Here is a 21976-nt window from a genome sequence, read left to right as displayed (position 1 = left end):
TGTATTTGAGGTCAAGGAACAGTAGATTGAAGGTATTGGGTGGATTGCTCCCAAAGACACTGAAGTTTTCTGGAATATAATGGCAGAAGTTGAGTTTGAGGGGAGAAGATGAGTGTTATGTCTTAAAGAATGTGACCAGGAGGTCAGCAGATGATAGAAATATAGAAGTGTACAAAGTGGTATTGTCAGATGTCAAAGGTACCAGGATGGAACTGTGGTGGTTCTAAAGTGGCATTAAGGAGTCAATAAATTTTCACCCCTCTCCTTAGTTCTATGGTAGGTGAAATATACAGCATAATGTGGGGCGATGCTGTGTTTATTGGTTCTTTTTCTTTTACATAAAGGAAGAAGATTGCAGAGGGTCTAGTGGTTTGAGGAGAGAAGCCAAAGAGAAGAAGTACAGAGCACTAAGGGGTAAGAACAGGGGAGGTAAACTGACTTTCTTTTGGTACACGAGGATTATAGGAATGGAAGACTTAATTGGAATTAATTGACCACAGACATTCCAAAGGTGGGATTAGTCATAACAAAGATGTCTGAGGGTCTGAGGTGGGATCTGGCCCAGTCATGTGTGGGTGAGCTCACTGTGTGGGAACCGGGATCATAAAGGATCTGAACATGGGCCCTCTCCTCTATGCAGGATGGAGGATAAGGCCTCTTTTCCCTGGGGTGGTCTCAAGATGTGTTGAGTGGCCACATGCAGGATAGGTGTCATTTAACATCTGATTTCTAGCCTCACGATAAACCTGGAAGGTGGGCACAGCAATAATGATAATAAAATAATGATAATAAAATATTTGCCTTTCTTCTATCCCTGGAGTTGTGAAGATTCAATGCAATCATTTGTGGCAAAGCACTTTAACAACTGTAATCACTATGTGTATGCTGAGTTTTATTGTTACCCACACCTTTGATGTATTTATCTCTGTGCTTCTCCATGTATCTGTGACATATTCCCTAAGATAATAACGGCTTCCCTCTGACAAAGCCAAGATTCTTTATTTATAGTGTTAGGTTGGCACCTGGGCTGATTCTCTTTAGTGCTTATGTAGTCTGGATGTGGACTGGCATCTTTCCCTGGACTCTGAGTATCTTCCTCTGCAGCTTCTCATGGCCAGAAGTTCTATCTGTGTCCTTCTATTACAAAGCCCAGACTCCTAGGCCACCCACCAAGTTCCTCATTCCAGTCTGAAGGATGCCTCCAGATCCTGGCTCATTTGCAGAACAGAATTGACTGACACACCCTAAGCAGGGATGCTAATCTAGTCTAGTTTTCCAGATACTCCTTGATGATTTGATAGAAAGGCATCCAACGGAAAGTGGTACTAGACTCTGAGAACTGCAGCTTCACAATGTCCAAAGTCTTCAAGACTTTCTTGGAGAGAGGCAGATATGGTCCTAACCAAGGAAAAGGCATTCCTTGATTAATACCCCCCGCCTCCCTTTGAAATTTAACCAATCTAGACTTTTTAGATGTCAGATTTTCTTGGAAGCAGAAAGAAGCTCCTGTGATGGAATAGACTTTATTTTTTTGTGTGTGGGGGGTGTTAATTCCCAAGTAATTTGTTTGCTTCATTCTATCATCACTTTTCTACTGACAGTTATTTTTTTCTTTTTCATTACTTGGGATACAGAGACTGTTCTGCAGATGGACTAATGAGCAGCACCTACCTTAACTGTTCAGTGCAGTATAACACACTTGGTCAACTATTAAGAGGGGCACAAATTATTTTTAGTAAAATGTGAGTCAGTCTTGGGAGAAAAAACTAAGCTATACGTTTCCTTTACTCACTTAGTTTACAACACTCCAGAGAACTGACTAGAAGGAGAAGGTATTCTTCTATTCAGTATCTGTTCGTACCCCATCTCTTCATACTGGGCAAAAGGGCCATTTTGTAGACTTCACGTAGGAACTGCCTTAGGAGCACACCCTGGACACAGAAATCTCTGAACTGTCACTGATTTTTTTTTTTAAGGCTTTTTTAGGCTTTCCTGGAAGGCTAATTACCCCAGTGCCTTCTTTCTCTGATAGCTCATATTGAATTCTCTCCAGCTTTCTGATTTTATCCATTTGAATCAACCCCAAGTTCTTTTACGTCTCTAGAATTTGCACCATCTGGGGGATGAAGGATTGACATCTACCAAGTAACCATTAATTTGTTTAAATTCTTGTTTAACTTATATTTTCTACTTTGGTACTTCTACTTTCCTGGATTCTTGAGAATTTCCAAAAACCTACGCTTATCTTTTGTCATGTCACTTTGAGCTCCATGGGGTGTCCCCATCAAAGCATAGGGAGGAGAGGTTTTTTGTTTGTTTGTTTGTTTTTTTACAGTCCCCCTCTGCAGAGCCAGCTTCTTGAAGAAAAACTCCAATTGCTAAGATAAACACATTTTTTGATCTTTCTTTTTTTTTTTTTTTTTGGTAGGCCAGTGGAAATTTAATACAGGAGTGTTTTTTTTGTAGAATTGTACAGTCTCTAATATTCAGATGGCGACTAGCATTATTTTTCTTACTGTAAGAAAACAGATCTGTAATGTATCTTCTATTCAGGAGACAGGACTTAATCATTGTCATCTTTGGTACTTAGTGGTGCTGCCAAGGCAGTGTGGTCAGAATGAGGATGGAATGTTAAATCAAAGAAACTTGGGAGAACATGAGCTCTGTTGAGTCATGTAAGCAACTATCTCAGCTTCCTCACCTAACACAGCACCAAAATGTGTTACTGAAATTACAGAGTGCTGATTTAAAGGGAAAATGAAAAGGTAAACACACAAACACAAGCAGCTATGCATCTAGGAAGGACGTGGAGAGCTGAGATATGAAGGCAGGATAAAGCATCTCTTTTAAACTCTACAGCCCGCAGTGGTAAGCATGGTGCTGGCCCCATAGCAGGGGTTCCATAATGTTTGTTGACTGACCTGTTTTTTGAAAGAATACTATAATGTACAAAGCAAAGAGCCCCCAAATGTCTTTATAAATCTTAAGAAACAGGCCTTTACTTTCCATATTCAGCTACAAAACACAAGTTTGAATTCAGAGTATATTTTGGGCTGCAGGTAAAGAAGGTAAAATGAATCAATGAAATCTGAAAATATTCAAAGGCTGTCTTTTCTCCCCAATTCTTCTTTCTCTCATTTCCCTCTTCCTATTTCAGGAATCTGAATTTCCTTTTGTTTCATCAACCTATTGTTTTCTGACTCAAACAAGACAACTATAATTTATTGAGCAGGAACAATGACTTGTTGGACTTTGCAGTCCCCAAGCATATCATAGTCCAGTGCCTGGTGCATAAGAGGGAATTACTATACATTGAAATGTTAGTTTTGGTTTCACTTTTTCTTCCTTTCCCAGATATTCCCCCTTTTTGCTATTTGTATGGGAGAACTTTCTCTTAATTCTCCCCAAATTTAATAAGACTACTCCATGCTCCCATTTTCTTGTTCACATCTGTGAACAAGACAGAAAGGATCCTGGCCCTCATGGACTTTACAATCAATCCAGGAAGGCAAACACTGAACAAATAACTATAGGTGTGACAAGTGTTAGGGAAGGAAAAGTTCTACATGCGAGGAGGTATAATTGAGTCCAGGAGATCGTGGGAGATATTCCCGGAGAACTGTGAGCTGAAGGAAAACAAGATTTGACTAGATGAAACGGAGGGATCAGAAAGGCAGTGAGAGAAGTGTGTTCCAGGCAGATGGGACAGTATGCACCAAGCCTGGATTTGAGAGACAGCATGATTCATTCAAGAAACCTGAAAGGTGGAGTTTCTAGAGCAGGAGCATGAGGGTGAACTCTTAAGAGGCCTCTATTGGACTCTTTTCCAGTGGTGTAGTGGGTGGTCTCTAAGTGGATTTGCAATCACAATAATATCAGTATTACAACATCAAATGAGCTCTTTTGGTAGATGTAGATGCTTTTGGAATTTGTTTGTTTGTTTGTTTTCCCAGGTCATGGTCAGTGAGTCAAGCAAATGAAACATCATTGAGCTTAGACAGTATATCCCATTAAATTCCTTGGTTCCTTAAGTTCCAAGGCTGGCAGTAAACTAGTGGTCAATGTATTAATTGAGGTCTAAGAAGTAATAGCCACACCCAAGTCAGTACTGCAACCCATTAAGCTGAGCTTTTCCTAGGCAACAGTGAATCATGGAAATTGTTCCCGGGACCCATGCTTTGGTCTTGCTTGCTGGTAGCTATAGATGTCATCAGAAGTTAATTTCCACATTCCTATAACCAAGACAAGAGCAATGGCCTGCCTTCCTCTTTGAACATTACCTTTCTTTTCCTTTTCTAGGCTTTAATCCTCCCTGTATAAAAATAATGAGGTAGAATATAGGTGGGGCCCATAGAGTGATAACCCTACATGCAACTTCCTGTCTTGCGGTTCCCTAATGCAAGGTTTTGCACCCTAGAGTCCTCTGGCATAACAACCTCTGGCTATGGAAGATGAGCGGGAATATTATTAGTTAACAGATTCCCAAAGCACACAGAATTTTTCCTCAAATTAACCACCATTGCTGAGGAATATTGATAGGCAACACAAATTGTACATTCAACAAACTCTATTAAAAGTATTCTCCAGGGGCTTCCCTGGTGGCGCAGTGGTTGAGAGTCCGCCTGCCGATGCAGGGGATACGGGTTCGTGCCCCGGTCTGGGAAGATCCCACATGCCGCGGAGAGGCTGGGCCCGTGAGCCATGGCCGCTGGGCCTGTGCGTCCGGAGCCTGTGCTCCGCAATGGGGGAGGCCACAACAGTGAGAGGCCCGCGTACAGCAAAAAAAAAAAAAAAAAGTATTCTCCAGTATTCTCATCAAAGAACTCCTAGGAAAATGAATGCAATACTGAGATATACCTATATAATTGTACGGGTATTGGGGAGCATATTTTCTAATGCCCAGATGCCTCAGATTTAGTGGTGGCGGAATCCCATTCATTTTGTGAAAACCAAGTAAACATTTGTCCTAAAAATGGTTAGAAAGCAGGATCAACTCTGCTTTATGAACATACAAGACTGTAAAATGATTTGCTATTGTCAGAGAGTTGGAGTGAGGTGTGGGAGGGAGATGCATTATTTTAAATTGTGTTTTAGGTGACAGAATGGGAGTCCATAATGTTCTGGTTCAGAGGAACTAGATTTTATTGATTCATTGATTGATTCATCAAAATTTATTGAATGATTGCTATCTTTCAGGCACTGTTATTTGGCACTGGGGACATAAAGATGAATAAGGCATGGTTCCTCACCTCCAAATGTTAATACTCCTTGGAGAAGACATGTAAATAAATGAATACTATACAATATGACATACAGTCCAGGTAGGTAGGAAGGCCTAAGTACAACTGAGTGATCAATTTCACTTGAGTGGAGGGTTGTAATCAGGGAAGATTTCCCAGGGAAAGTGATGTATTGTTCAGTGAGTAAGCTTTTGTCAGACAGACAAGGAAGAATAAGGGCATCCCAGACAGAGGGAAGAGTGTATTCAAAGGCAAAATGACATTTGACAATAGAGTACATGGAGGAAACTACAACTAGGAAGTGTGAGGCACACCATGAAGTGCTAGTTACATCATGGCCATGGCAGTGGAAATGTAACAAATTTCTTCCTTTGGGGGTACAGAGAGGTACTAAGATTCCTCCAAACAGTTCCTATATTCCTATAATCTAAGATAGACATTAATAGGGCCTCATAGAACCAGAAATCAATGCAAATATTAGTGATCTTAAAGGCATTTTGTCCAGTGTAGTTGTTGATTTTACCTAACTCAGAAGACTTGTAGAGGAGACAGGCCTAGAGTAGCTGGCAGCCATCTTGTGAAACATGGAGCCTGAAAGCACAGCCAATATAGAGGAACATAGCAGGCAGATAGAAGATTAGATCCTCGTGACGTGAAGCAATCCTTGGTTTAAGACCCATCTGAAACATGTCTACTTCTGGACATAAGTCAGTTTGAATTTTCTGCTTAAGTCAGTTTGATTTTTTTTTTTTTTTTTTGGTCAGTTGTAACCTAACAGTTACATCTGGCATCTTCATTTTACAGTTCAGGAGACCAATATCCAGCATGGCAAAGTGACTTGCTATCAAGGGGCTAGTTAAAAATTGAGACTTGGGCTTCCCTGGTGGCACAGTGGTTGAGAGTCCGCCTGCCAATGCAGGTGACATGGGTTCGTGCCCCGGTCTGGGAAGATCCCACATGCCGCGGAGCGGCTGGGCCCATGGGCCATGGCCGCTGAGCCTGCGTGTCTGGAGCCTGTGCCCCGCAACGGGAGAGGCCACAACAGTGAGAGGCCCGTGTACTGCCAAAAAAAAAAAAAATTGAGACTTGAACCCAGGTCTCTTGACTCAGGTCAGGCTTAGGAATATCCAGCATTTAAAAATTATCTGCATGTGATAAACATACATGTACTTAGAGATCTGCTTTGTAGTAAACACATATTTGAGAGTACAATTGAGTTTATTTTAAAAATACATTTCTACATGACAATGTTTTTAGAAAGAGCATGTGACCAAGACTCGTTGGTTCATGGCCCACTTTTGCCACTAATTACCTTTGTGACATTGGGTCTATCTCTTTGGGCCTTAGTTGTTCACGTGATATAACTGTCTCTAAATCTTCCTCCATTTCTATGGTTGTAAGCATAAGTACACCGAATTTTCAATGATCCATTGTGTATCTTACATATGGCTCTATTCCCTGGGGAAAGCTTCCTCTTGCACTGTTTTGATACTATTGGGTTCAGCTTCACAGATACTTAATTGAACACCAATTATGGGCTAGGTGTTGCAAAAGAGAATGATTATTTCTAATCAGTATTGCTTACTTACTTTTGTATTCTCAGATGCAATTTGATATTGTTTGCTGCTCCGAAGTATTAAATAATGCTTTCTAATCCAGGGAATGTGTGATTCCAAATAGGAGTGGGATCAGACAGAGGGATGACCTGTCACTGTACATCAGTTGGAGACATGATGCCATAGTGTCCAGCAGTCAGAGGGAGGAATACAGCAGAGTCCTGAGAAGTACAGGCAGATTGGGAACCACATATGTGTACAAAGGCACATTCCTGCCCAAATAAAATTGGATTTGGATCGTTAAGTCTTCAGGAGATCTGCACCACAGTGATCACTATGGATAACTTTGGGTCTTTTCAGAGTGGTTACCTCTGAGGTTAATAACAATTGGCTAATATTTTTCTTTCTTTTTTTCTTTTTCTTTTTTTTGCGGTACGCAAGCCTCTCACTGTTGTGGCCTCTCCCATTGCGGAGCACAGGCTCCAGACGCGCAGGTTCAGCGGCCATGGCTCAAGGGCCCAGCCGCTCCGCGGCATGTGGGATCTTCCCGGACTGGGGCACGAACCGTGTCTCCTGCATCGGCAGGCAGACTCTCAACCACTGCACCACCAGGGAAGCCCTCTAATATTTTTCTTTATAAGACATTATGAGCACTTAATTAATGCTTGATGGATTCTTTTGGATAATCTTTTTGTAATATAACAATTCATTTTACTCACCAAAGTAATCTTCTAGCTTGTATAAAGACCAGCTTCGGTCAGTTTCTTAGCCTGTCTACATTTGAACAATTCCATTTGCTGGAGAATGACTCTGGAGTTCTACGACCTCACTTGAGGAGTCTTGGAGAGTAACAAAGATGCTGGCTCTGCAGTTTGCTGCAGCCAGATTCTACTTCTTCTCTAACCATTCTTGCCTGTCTGACCGTGCACACGTGACTTAAGCTCTCTGAGCCTCAGCTTTGTCATCAGTCAAATGGGAATAATGATATCTCCCTCAAAGTACTGCCCAACACGGTGATCATTTACAGCATAGCCTGAATAAATGTTATTAGATAATACAGTATTAGTGAGGTTTTCTTGGGACTGTGTTCAAGTGATACATAAGGTTCCAAAGAAGAAAAATGGCAGGAGCAGGAGACACTCTAACTTGTAAGGTTGATACACAGTATGAAGATGCACCATAGTTTGATAATTTCATTTGACCATAAGATAAAGTGGTAGAATTTGTCCTAGTTAACTACTACCTTGCTTTGTAACTTGGGGCAAAGTATTTAACTTCTCTAGACTTCCACTTATTCATAGTTAAATTGAGGGTAATATTGCTGTCTTATTTCATAGAGACTGAAAGGAGATAATGAATATGAAAGTCTTTATGAGGGTAGAAAGCAAGAATGTGTAAGTTCATGTTAATATAGTACAATTAACATTAAAAGTTAATAATATTATAGATCATTCCTTTTCTGTGCATAGTAAAAATTGTTATATTTTTGTACTGGCCCTACCGTTAATTAAAATATTATTTTCTCTGCTTATTAATTTCTGGGAGGCTAACTGATATTGCCTTCATACTTTATATAAAGGGTCCTAGAAAAGCAATATTTGTCAGATGTTTCAGGCAAAATAGTAAAAAGGGAATATCTATACATGTTGAAAAGAGCTATTGTCAATATATGGTTTCTTCTACCAAGAAAATAATCCTTTCCCTCTAAAGAGCTATTAATTTTTAGAGCAATATTTCCACTATTCAAAAAGATTATGTAGAACATGTGTTAAACCATTATTTATCTCTGCAAAATATTTCTAAGAGCATATGTGCATCTAGGCTAGGAAAGTATGCAAAAATCCCCTAGCATTTTCACATCGAGCCACATGTATTTAACAAACACCACCTCAAAGAGGAACATTACCACCAAAGCACTACACAGTAAGGAGGGAACTGAGAGATTTCTAAGAATATATGGGTGTAATTTTCTGTTAACTGAGAGTGATTGACAATTCGTGGAAATCTGCCTTCAAAATAACCTCTTTGCAGCACCCTTAGTTTTACTTGGTGTGAAGGAAACTGCTTGTTTCTTATCCATTTAGCTACCAGAAACTCTTTTTCTTTGCCATCCTAATTGTCTAAATCCCTATGGATATATTATGCAAAATCCATGTTTATTTAATTTAGCTTTTTTTAAATACCAGTGTTCTTTTTTGTTTTGTTTTTCCTATTTGAGAGTTGGTTGAAATAAGATCATGTACAGAAGACTACGATGTAGTCTACATCTAAAGTCATTATATGCACCTGGGGGATTTTAATAAAATCTGAGGTCCTAGAATTTTAAGATCATTTTCCAAAGGGATGAGTTTTATTTCATTTCATATGCATGGATAAAGAGAAACTAAATTGTGCTGCTAAAAATAGTAATTCCCAAATAAGAAAGAGGATTTAGAAGAAAAAGTCAAGCTGAATTTATTTTATCCACAGAACCTGCTTTAAGGGGGATTATGAAACTATCACTAAATAAAGGCTTTGACGGAGGAGGTAAAGAAGCACTTGAGGGACCTGTCAGCCACTTTGGGATTCATAGCACATGCGAAGTAAACTTCAGACTTCAGCTATTTGCTCCCTGTTGCCTCCCCGTTAAAATCTTTGTCCATGCCAATATTCTCAGTATGCTGCTCACTGAGATGTCACTGCTGGGAGCTAGAGGCTGGGAGTGGAATGGGTTGGAGAATGAGTTTTGCTTTTCTTAGACTTTACTGGGTTCCTGTACTTCCCTATTCCTCATCTTGTCCTCGGCTCTGAGTCCAGAGAGGGGATCTTCATATCTGTGGATCGTGGTTCAGAGAAAGTCTTCATTCTGAAAAACCTGGTTTGCTAAGCCAAATCAGTTTGCCATGAAATTTTTGGAAGTTCATGTCCACATTTTAGATTTCCATCTGTTCTGCAAATGACGTTCTAGACCATTATTCCTGTATGTAATGGGTATACCACTGGTGGTAGAAGAGAGGATTTTAGCTGGTAGTGGATAAATGTTTATTTTGATTGCTTGCACTCTTTTTCAAAATTATTTATTTATTTATTTATTTTGGGCTGTGTTGGGTCTTTGTTGCAGTGCGCAGGCTTCTCATTGCAGTAGCTTTTCTTCTTGCAGAGCACGGGCTCTAGGCATGTGGGCTTCAGTAGTCGTGGCACACGGGCTCAATCTTTGTGGCTCGTGGGCTCTAGAGTGCAAGCTCAGTAGTTGTGGCACGTGGGCTTAGTTGCTCCACAGCATGTAGGATCTTCATGGACCAGGGGTCGAACCCGTGTCCCCTGCATTGGCAGGCGGATTCTTAACCACTGCGCCACCAGGGAAGCCCCTGTTTGTTCTTTTAATGCATATAAAATATTAGTTTTCCATTTATGACAGTGATGTAAAGTTTCTTCTTTAAACACATTTAAATGAAAAATATGAGCTATTTAAAGATATATTAATAAGAATTCTGGAGGAACTCAGGTATGGTAAAAAAACATGAAATTGGCATGTGAGGATTGGGAAGCACTGTTACATATTCTAGGCCATCACCTTGCTTACCCTTAGGCCTGTAAACTAGTCAGATTCTCTCAAAAGTCAGGACGTCCTTGGCATTTTGGCCTTTACCTTAAGAATGTCAGGCAATGATGAGGAAATACACCTCAGGAGATTCTAGGAGACCTTTGACGTAGACAGTGGTGATAAATATGAAAGAAGGAGTCACAGGGTATGATGGAAGTAGAGGAAAGGACACTGAAATTTAGCAGTTGGGATTTGGAAATGTTTACTGAAAGAAGAAGCCTTTACTGGGATGAACAGGAGATAGCCAGGTAGAGAAGAAGAGGAAAGGAATGATGTATTCTAAGCTTATTTCTCAAACCACAACTCCCAATTGTGAGCTTTTGGGCTTAGTCTGGGGGAGATGGGAAGAACCAGGCTCTCTGTAACTTCATTCCTGGCATTCAAGTGTATGTAGCTTGATTTTTACTGCTTCCCCTGCAGAGGATGGAACAGGGTAATGGTCTCCTCTATGATCGGTCCCACCTAAGGGGAGACAGGGCAACAGCAAAAGGGGTGAACCACCTAAGGGATCACCACTCACCTAAACTAAAGGAGCAGGAATGAGAAGGGATTTCTCCTTGCATTTAATACATTCCAGAAATGTCCCATTTCGCTGTCTGAGAGTGTCTTACAGCAGGGAAACTATGCATTCCTAAGGGGCTCTACTAAAACCTCTGCAATACTTGGAGGGGTGATGAGGGAGCAGTGTTGGAGATCTTGCTCTTCTCAGCAGAGTTTGCATCTTTCCTTCTTAAGTCAGGCATGTTTGATAGAAAAGTGAACTACTGGCAGCCTCAGATTGGAGAAAGAGGTTTGAGTTCCTTTTCAAACTTTTTCAGAATGACATAGAGCAGGGATGTCTAATAGAAATATAATGTGAGCCACATAGATCATTATACGTTTTTAATAAAGACATTATAAAAGTAAAAAGAAAGAGGTGAAATTAATTTTAATAACATATTTTGTTTAACTCAACATATCTAAAACATTTTAACATATAATAAATATATAAAATACTGAAATATTTTGCATCTCCTTTCATGTACATATTTGCTCTCTGGGGCATATTTTCCACCTACATACAGCACATGTCAATTAGGATATTAAATTGTCCTTGAAAATAATATTTAGATTTCATAATATTGAAAAACTAAATTTATATATCCAAAATGCCTCAAACATGCTTAAAGTTTTCCAATAACTGAATTAAATATTAGTTTAATATAAAATAATTATACTTATTTTTTCAATTAACTTAAGTTAAACAAAAATAAAATTTTAGTTTCTCAGTTCCACTAGCCATGTGTCGGTACACTACTGCACTTGAGGCTAGTGGCAACTGTATTTGGATCATAGGGTAGAAGAAAAAATCAAAATAAATTTTGGGGGTCACTTTTACTTCCTTTACTTCTGTAAAGATTACCAAGGTAGGAATTTCATAGCAAGCTGGGTAATGAAAGCACACTGGACAAAGGCTTGTTCTACACCAGGCTCCATCATTGATCATGCTCTCCTGTAATTTGAGGAGAATGATACCTGCTTTTCTGCCTTGTTGGTTTTTGCAGAAGATGCTTTGGAGATCCAATAATGTCCTAAATGACAAATTTCTGGGGTGTGATTTGTCCTCAGGTATCTTAGCCAATGGTTCTCAAATGCTTGTCCACAGACCAAGTGTTTTTTCCCCACATGATTTTCCTCCATATTTCTAAGCTTTTTATTTTCATCAAAACCTCTCTTAAATGAATTTACCAACTCCAATTCCTTCAACAATTTTTCCCCCAGGTCAGGGTTTTAATTTCACTATCATGGTTTCTCTCAAGTGAACATGTTCTTGTTTGTCTCTATTTTTCTTAATTGCAATATCTTGAACTGAATGCACTTAAGATAAGACTTGACCAGTGTAAGGTAGAGTAGGGCAGTCATCTTCCTGATCCAGATACCATGCTTCTATTAATGCAGTCTTTAGCTTTTGTATTTGCTTGCTTTTCAATTTTTTTTCTTTCTTGGTAGCCATAGTCAATTGACTCATATCAAGCTTATCAGTAACTGAAACCCCTTTTCCCTCTTCCTGCACTTGTTTGATTAATTTTGCTGCACTTTCTGAAACGCCTCATTTTTTTGGGAAAAAAAACAAAAAACAAAACAAAAAACCCAACAGTTGATCTTGCCTCTACACTTGCCTCTACCTTTTCTTACCTATCCAACATTTTAAGCCTTATTGTGTTCAATTTGAATAGGGGGTGTAAAGGGGCTTGAGAAGTCTTAGGGAAGTGCCTCTCAGACTTTAACAAACGTGTATCTATACTGGGGATCTTGTTAAAATGCTAATTCTGATTTAGGAGATCTGGGGCAGGGTCCAAGATTTTACATTTCTAACAAGCTCCCATGGATTACATTTTGTACCAGAAAATCTTGGAGTATCTGAAGGGTTTTCTTACAACTAACCTTCCTTCCATATTTTCTTCATTATCAGATAAATATGCATTTTCTTACTGTAAACCAGCTCTGAGATCCTTTAAAATCTTAGCTGGGGCTTATGTATGCAGAGTTTTGAGATTCTCAGTTCTTTAAGGGAAGGAGCCATGTATACTCTTCTTTTGGGTTACCTCATAGTCTGGTAAAATAAGAGTGTTAATAAATGGTGCTGATTTTTACTGAGTTTGTTTGGCTCCCTGGTGAGAGCTGGAAAAGGCCACAATCATGCAAACCTTACTGAGGAGGCAGGGACAACTAACACCAAAGTGGTTGTCAATCTCTGCAAAATACGTTTTCAATTGACCTTGTATCAGATTTCATTTTTAATTTCCTCAGTTCTAATTCATTTTGTCAAAGTTAAAAAGAAGTAAATGCAAAATGTAAATATTGGAGATCATTTAATTTCATCAGTGGGTGGAAGAGAGGAAGGCTGAAAGAAGGTGTGAAGGTTCCTGCACTGGGTGAGGAAACTCCTTGTGGAAAACTGAATTTAGTCCTGTTGGAAGATTCGGGGTTCCTCAATGCCATTTATACTCTCAGATGCAGACCCAAAGTGAGGTAAAAAGTGGATGCTTTTTCTTCTTCAGAATGGAAATTTGCCCTAGTTTTTTTTTTTTTTTCCACTCCTTTCTTTATCATCTCTAGATCTACGTTTTCCCTTAGATGCCCCTCTCCGTCCTCTACTGTTACAGCTTTTTTTTTTCTTCTTAATCTTCTTGGGTTCATCTAGCCTTGTACTGCATCTGTCACACTTTGAAAAATCTACTGTTTGTCAAAGTGTCTTTCTAGTAATACAGATAGCCCTCACTCGATACCTTTAATGTGGTTTCTGTAGAGTCATATAGAGCAGCACTGCTTTATGGAAATGAATTTGACTGAATCTTCTTCTTCACCAAAGCAAGGCTGACAGGAGGTGCAGAAAACCATGTGTGCTTCACACTTACATGTCTGAAAGGGGCCTGTTGGAGTGTTTTTTGCTCTCTACTAAATCTCAGAGGTGGTGCTGAGTAACTGTCAGAGGCATGAGCTATTAAGAAGTCCCTATTTGGCTGGCTCTGTGCAATCAAATGAAGCCAGCCCTGTTTGTATGTGAAAGGACTGGGTTTTCCCCAAGCTGTTGGTAATGATGCAAGAACAGACTTTCCCCTCTCTGGCTCCCTGGAGTAAAATGGCTGCCAAGGTATTTGGACTAGAACTTGAAAATATACTCATCACTGGAAGACAGTAACAAGGATCCTTTGATATTTTTGTGTTCACCATGATCACCTAGCATCCACTTCCTTCTTAGGTAAGGATTCTGAAACATTATTGGTTAATGCAAGCTTGTGACCTGGCTACCTCTGCTCAGGATACACTGTGGAGGAGGGGCGCGGGCAGCCCTATTTGGATTGGGAGTCCTTAAGGAACAGAAGTTTACAGAAGAGTTCTAGTGGAGCCCATCAGGGAGCAGAAAGAAACCAAACACAATGGGGAATGGTTAACAATTAAAACCAGCCCTTGCTTGTGTGGTCCTGTGTTTCACCAAATCATTCTAATAAAAAGGACTGCTGGGAGGAAGAATGGATTTCTGATAGTTTATGAAGCCAAAAACCTGTTGAAGACTCTTTATAAGGTAGTGGGGAAAATGGCAAAACCCTCAAAATTTCAGGGAAGTTACTTAACAGCTCTGATTACCACAGGCCACCAGGCTGTTGGGTCATGGGATCATGGCTGCACAATGAAGAAAATAGGAGGTGGGCTGAGCCAGACTCAGAAACAATTCCAAAATGCACTAGGACTTTCCAGGAGGCTAGTTCTTTTTATTTTTTAAAAAACAAAGCTTATTTATTTTTTTGCATTGAGAATTAACCTATGCTCATTAAAAATATCATAAAATGTCAATAAGAAGAAAAATAAAGAGTATAAATTCTGCTTCCACCAACTAGAGTCAACCCCCATTCACACTGTGGTGCATTATTCTTGTTGTTGTTCTCTATGCTTTGAACAAAAACATAATTATGTCCATATGGTAGATATAATTTTGACTCCTTTTTAAATTTTAGCTTGTCAAAGTCTATTTTGTGTTGTTTCAAAGTTGTCATGCGCAATTTGTCATGTAAGTTTTAATGACTGCTTTTGTAAGTTTCAGCCAAAAATTACTTATTCATTCCTATGCTGTTAGGCATTTTTTTTTTTTTGTATTATAACTACTGAGGCCACGTGTCTTGAACATTTTGGATTAATTCCTCAAAATTAATTCTCAGGGAGGTTATTTACTTTTCTGTGATGGGCAGAGTCTAGTGGATCTATGATTGAATTCTTATGTGATTTAAGAGAATAGTGTTGTCTAGGCCAGTATCTGCAATTGTATTGCCAGCCTGGTGGCAACTGAATCACCCAAGTCCCTCTCTGCTCCACCCTTACCTGCAACCAGCAGGCTCAGTCCTGTCCGACCAGACCAAGGGAGAGGGATCCTGGGGATTAAAGAAACAGGAACTAACTGCTCTTCTGAGTGCAGTATGCAAATTGATTCAAGAGAGCCCCTGGGACATGCTGTGCTCAGTGAGCTGAAATCCCCCCTTTTAGTGCTCTTATGGTTAGGCTCCTGTGGGGGAATTGGGTTGGGGGGAGTGGGTTTGTTTACTAGCCATGTAATCTTGGGCAAGTCTCAACCCCCCCGAGACTCAGTTTTTCCATCTGGTACTCAACCGCTTGAAGGGTTGATGTAACAATTAGAGAAAATGTTTGTAAAAGAATTAACACAGAGCCCGATCTGTGATGAATACTCAGTATAAGTTTGCTAGCACCCTCCTCCTCGTTGTTGCTGTGTCCTGCTAATCTCTTTTCCCGAGGGCTTCATTCTGCCTCCCACAGCCCTTCAAATACCCCCAGCCACAGGCTTTCTGGAATCAGGTTGTTTCACCCCCTGATAAAGAATTTTGGCACTCTAGCTGATCTGACCACCAGACTTGCCCACCTCCAGAAAATGACATCTCTTCAGACTGGTTCCCTTTACTTCTACCTGAGCTTACCTGAGCGTCTACTGTTCTTTTCTTCTATCTGAGCTTAAACTTTACGTATTGGCTAAGGCAAGAATACTCAGAACTTTATGTTTAGGGAGGAGAGTATAATTATGTACTGTATACCATATATCTGTGGTAGATTGAGCCCTATACAAAACATATAGAGAATTGTGTTTATTAACTTTATTTAGAGTCAGGACACCCAACTCTTGTTAGGTGGTAGTTGGATAAGTCAGACCTGGGCAGTGGAAGAACCAAATCACACAAACTAGAAATTTCCACTTGGCTGAGCTGTATAATCTGGGCAGGCCTCAGGTGTGAGTCATGGGAAGAAATCTGGGAGGACAAATGCCATATCAGAGGATGCTTCATGACTGGCGATTATTAGAGGTCCAGGTTGGAGAAAGGCAACTGTGATGAAGAAGGCCTAACTTAGGATTTGTTCACTGAAAAGGAGGCTAGGAGCAGGAGGAGAACATGAAACAGGAATTACATAGATTTGTGTCATAATAGCAAAAACAACAACTATATTAGCTTAATAATTCTAATAGGTTGCTATATGCCAGTCCCTGTACTTGTATTAAGATATTTACATATACTATCCATCCAAATCTCATTTAATAGGTATTAATATCATCTTCATTTTCCTGATGAGAAAATTGAGTCTTAGAGACATGAAGTAATTTGCTCAAGGTTATAGGCATGTAATTAGCAAAGCAGGGATTTGAATTTAGATGTGTTTTTCTCTAAAGCTTGGATTCAGATAAATAGATCTGGCAGCACTAGAAGATTAAATGCAGTGGGGGTTAGGGGGACTGGATGCACAGTGACCACTAGTGGACTGACTTTTAGTATTAAGAGAGCTATGAGCATCTAAAGTAAGGGAGCTGCAGTAGGGATGGAGAGGAAGATATACATACAAGATCGGATAAGAAGGTATACTACAACAGTGGCTTCCAAATCTCGATGAGTATCAGATTCTTTGTGGAAGTTCTGTATATTTATTTTTGAAAGTAGATTCCCACAGCATACCTCAGGCCTTCTGAATCAGAATCTCTGGGGCAGGCAGGGCTTGGTATTTTTACAAAGTACCCTAGTTCTGAAGCTCTGCCAGGTTTAAGAACCACAGATCTGTTGGCCTTGATTTAGATGTTTGGGGTGGAATATGAGAGATGGAAGATTCTAGGACGACATCCAAATTTCTGAATTTTGTGACTGAGTGAATTATGGGCACACTCCACTAAGCTAAGAAATAACAATAGTTTTGAAGGATAAGATGCTGAGTTCAGTTTTGGACGTGTTGAGATGGACCAGTCCTGTGGGGAGTTGGATACCAGAGTCTAAAGCTTGGAGGAGAGGCCAAGGCTGAAAATTTAGATATGGAGGTCACTGGTATTTGGAGGGTGGTTGCTGTATATTTTACGGGGAATTTTCAAAATATCCAAACCTTCAATTTTTTCTCAATAATCAAATAGTCACTCTACATCTTAAGTACATTCCCTTTCTGACTCTTTTTCTGACTCTTGACTGACTCTATTGCTTTTTAAATTTAAGTAACCACTTCTTTATAGCTCCTTCAGAGTCATGTACTGTTATAAGTACTTATTTGCATCATCTCATGGGATTCAAACCAACCACTTGTTAAAGTAAAATTTATTATCCTTATATTTTAGATGAAGAGATTTAGGGAGGCTATGTAATTTGCCTAAAGTAATGTAGAATCAAATGGTTGAGTCAGAATTTGAACCTAAGATTCCTTCTGACTCCAGCTTCAGAGCTTTTTGGCTATTTCACAATAGAGCTGTTCCCAGGTCAGGCAGACAATAATCATATTACCTTTGCAAAAGAAGCAATGCAATCTACCATCAGTAAATTTTACAGGCTAATTCCAAAGTATGCTTAAATACAGAAAAATACATTTAGAAAATATGAGTTCAATGTTTTTGGAGGCACGGGATGCTTAGTAAATAATACTTATTTAATAAAATGAGTTTATGTGTACTTTCCTGGGATCATTAGGATTGAACTGATCAATGTATCTTTTGACCTTTGTCTAATAGCACATGGAGTAGTTTACATTTTCTGTACTCTCAGAGAAAGGGGGTGGGGAGGGGTATAGTATTGGTTTTCTGGCTCAGGAAAGTCTGTTGCACGGTTTGGCCTTCCAGGATTTTTCCAACTTTGTGTTGTATATTCAGATTTGGGTTGAAATTAAAATGGGTTCTTGGTAAGCTCAAGTTGAAAATATGTCTCAGCACTAACATTGTTATTCTTTAGATTTGGATAAATACAGACAACTGCCACGTCTTCTTGGTAGCACTGGTAAGTATGAGAAGGCCTGGTAAAAAATATGCAGGCCATTATGAAGATTGGCAGGTCAGAGCTGATACACTAAAAGAAATTACATTCTTTTCCACAAGACGAGTCATACAGCTGAAACTGTGTGGTATATCATCTGGGCCAACAAACATAATAATGATATTTAACCTTCAAGTGATAGATATCTAAGATAACACTACACCTAGATGACAACTCAGGTGACAATAGCCCAGCTTTTTTGGAATGGGAACAGAAGAAATGCTAATTGAGCAATTATATTTTCAGAGAGAACTCAAATATGGTAACACTATTAGAGCTTTAATAATCCCCAATAAACTCTGTTTACTAAAATTCAAGATAAAAATAACTTCTACCCGTATGTAAAATATGGAACTATTTGGGCTATGATCAAGGAGAAAAAGTCTGTCAGTTAATTAAGAGTTAGGTAGCTAGAATTTGCCCCCAGATCCAGGTAAGCAGTAAGGTAAGGGAAACCTCACCTAGCTGTGAAAAGGCAACCTTACCGTCAAGTTTGTTTTCCCTAGCCCCACCCAGCCAAGTGCATTCCTATTGCCCAGGTGTGCCTGTTTATCCCCAAGTCCCAGCCACACCTACTCCTTGTTCTAACCCCACACCAAGGAACACATAAAAAGTCCCTCCCTTTAGATCTCAGGGCACATATCTTGGAGTCACTATTGATTCTTGACCTATTTCCCCTTGTCCATCATGTCTAGACAGGTATACCAACGTGTTTTCTATTCTACACTTGACACATAGTAGGTGTGAAATATCTGTTTGTGCCTAGATTTGGTTTTGACTCCCATTTTTCTGTTCTTCCACATCTTAGCTTGTACCTTTGATCTCATTTCATAACCTCTTGATTTTGTCCTTTGGTATTTGGTTGTGCAGACCCCCAGGAGGCAGGAGAGTTCAATGCAAAGAACATGGGATTTGGGATCAGAAAGACCCAAGTTCAGATCTTTGTTCCGTAGTTACCAGTTTTGTAAACTCTAAGAAATCACTCCCTTTCTTTGGCCCTTAATTTTATATCTTGAAAATTGGAGTTAAAAATGTCTGTATTATAGAGTTATTTTTGGGATGAAAATCAAAATAAATACAAAGAACTTGGCACCCTTTTGGTGCTCAATCAATATTTCAATATTTGTTGAATGGCCATTTCCTGTCTCCTCATGTCTGAGACCAGATCCAGATTCAGTCATTTATTTGATTCCATTCATTCTGGACTGGGGAATAAAGCCAAGAATTATGCTTAGAAAGCATTTATAACACTAGTAACTCGAGAGAGGTGAGTTGGAGGTTTATAGACCATCTCATTTACTGGAGCTAAAGTTATCTGTCAGGGCCAGGTTAAAACACTGACAAGACCTATGCACAGGTGAGATAAAGGTGCCCCTCCACATATTCCACATGTAAGTTAAAATTAAAAGAAATTAAAATATCTAACAAATCCCAATAATGTTCTCTTTATTTCCCCCATGATGTCTACTCTGCAGCTTTTAAAAAATGTCAAATTCTTAAAAACAATAACAACAACAACCAGTTTTAAAATTGGTCTGAGATTGCCCTTGCAGGCCTTTCCTGCTCACAGTAGCTGAGGCAGGTAGAATAGGGGAGAAGGATTATCAACCAATCAATGTTTTTTAAACCCCTGAGATAAAATTTTTTTGAGAGTTTACTCTATTTGGACCCTTAAAAAAAAACTGTTAGCTTCCATCTTCTGTTTGTATTTTGTCTATTTGGCCCAGGTTTCTATTACTTGTGACACTGAAATAAGAGTTTTCTCCAATATTAATCCTTAGACTTTCTGCATGTCCCAACTTGTTAAAGTCTTGTGTTAATGCAAGCTCATGGCAAACAATGTGGATTGAATACCCAACAGACATTCCCCTCATAATTCCTTGCCAAGAGAACACCAATACTGTTCAGTTATTAGGCCCATGTTCTTTATTGATACCTCCTTAGCCTCAGTGGGTGAATGAGGATTAGGTTAAGGCAATCCTGGTGTAATTCATTTTCTTCTTGGTAATGTTTGATTTTATACAGGTGCAATCTTGCTTGAGAAATGTGAAGGCAAGTAAGGGAACTTTTAGGTTTCCTTTGCTCTGCAAAGGGACAAAAGGTTCATACTTTCCTGAATCTGGTCATTGTTGGACAAGGACTGGTGCCATGGAAGCTCTCTTGAGATCATGAGAAAATGAATATGAGGACAAAACTGACATGCTAAGAATGGCAGAGGAAAATATGGCAAGAACCTCGATCCTTGATGTCACTGAGTCACTGACTGAATCTATGCTGGAACCATTAGGAATCAGTCCTTATGGTTGAAGATACTTTTAGTCATGTTTTCTATTACAAGCATTTAAAAGCATCCTAGGTAATTAATGTTAAAGGCATCTCTCACAATTTGTACTTATTTTTCAGAAATGCTTACTAGAAATTGCTATTGCTGGTTATAAGATTTATCCTAAATAGATTGAATTTTCTAAAAGATTGTCAATCTCTCTAAAAATAAAAGCATGACTTGATTAGTAATTGTTTAGTCTGGTATTTCTCAGATTTCTATTATTTACAACCCAGTTTTATGATTTTGTCATATCCTTGTGTCATCTGTACTAATAAAAATATTTTTCTTTAAGTTGTTCCTTCTTTTTAATATTAAACACATCTATTTAAAAAATAAACTTTCTTATTAACTAAAATTGAAAACCAGTATTATTTGCCTTAAATAGAAGATAATCATAAAAAGAAATACCATGAACTGAGTAATGTTATTAAATTCTTGCCAGATATAGTTTCCTGTGAAGACTGAGCTGGAGGCCTGCTATTTCTGTTGAAAGGAGACACTAGGGAGGGTTCCTGAAGTGGTAAAATAATCCCTATGCCAACTGGTACTATTTCTTTGCCGTAACCAGAAGAACTAAAAAAGAATGTCAAGGGAGATATCTATTACTAGCTGAATTTATCTAAATGTCATGCCGGTGCCCTCTAAAATTGTCTGGTATGCCACCAGTGCTCTGATTGCCCCTAAAACTGACTTGCCAGATAGCTTTCAAGGGCCTGGCACACTGAGCAATACCTCCTGCAGAAAGGCTCACAGTAACCTTGAGGAGAGGAAAAAAGACCTAAGAATCAGCCTTTGATTGTTGTGATTATGAAAGGTCATAAGAAGCCAATGTTGCAATGTTTTATTATACTTGATAGTAAAGCAAAGACAAGTAGTCATTTATTATTCTCTCCATGTCAATGTTTTTTTACCTTTTGGAATCAGTTGCTGCATTGAGAACTTTTGGAAAACTATGGTACTTCTACTCAGGAAAATGCACAACTGTATGCACACACACACAATTTTCACAGACAATCAGAAGGTCCACAGACCTTAGACTAAGAACCAGCATTCTATATATTTTACACACGTTCTCCTACAGCTCACCATGTGACTCAGTTCAATACAAATTGCGGCTGAGAGCAAAACATGGTTTTCTGAATATGTCTATGAATGAGTAAGAGTAGTAGGTTAATTTAAATGCACTAAACTGGAGACTTACTCTCCCTTAAACATCTACTTTGAATAGACATAGGTTACACTGGTATTGCCTTCCAGGAGGTTTCGAGAGACGAGGCCAGGTTCTATAAAAGAGTATCAGCCAACTCTACAAAGTCATCCTTCTGAAGTTTGAAATACCACTGAATGTACCTAGTAAAATTATCCCTGGGCAAGCAGACTCCCAAGCCTGGGTGGAGTTCACAAGAGTTACTTAGGTAAAATAAACAAAAATGACAGAAACTTTGGATTGCCTTTGT

The 21976-nt window shown here is 39.2% G+C and overlaps 1 long non-coding RNA gene across 1 annotated transcript; it reads left to right on the top strand.

Annotated features, from left to right (window-relative positions):
- The first annotated feature begins 342 nt into the window (after positions 1-342).
- Positions 343-20520, top strand: LOC132492442 (uncharacterized). The gene is made up of 3 exons (XR_009532816.1): positions 343-414; positions 18113-18157; positions 20219-20520. It is a non-coding gene; the product is annotated as an uncharacterized LOC132492442 (long non-coding RNA).
- Positions 20521-21976: the final 1456 nt, after the last annotated feature.

The sequence above is a fragment of the Mesoplodon densirostris genome, chromosome 6, assembly GCF_025265405.1.
Source record: "Mesoplodon densirostris isolate mMesDen1 chromosome 6, mMesDen1 primary haplotype, whole genome shotgun sequence".
Classification (NCBI taxonomy): Eukaryota; Metazoa; Chordata; class Mammalia; order Artiodactyla; family Ziphiidae; genus Mesoplodon; species Mesoplodon densirostris.
The sequence above is the reverse complement of the archived record's forward strand: the minus strand, read 5'-3'. Positions and strand labels throughout refer to the sequence as shown.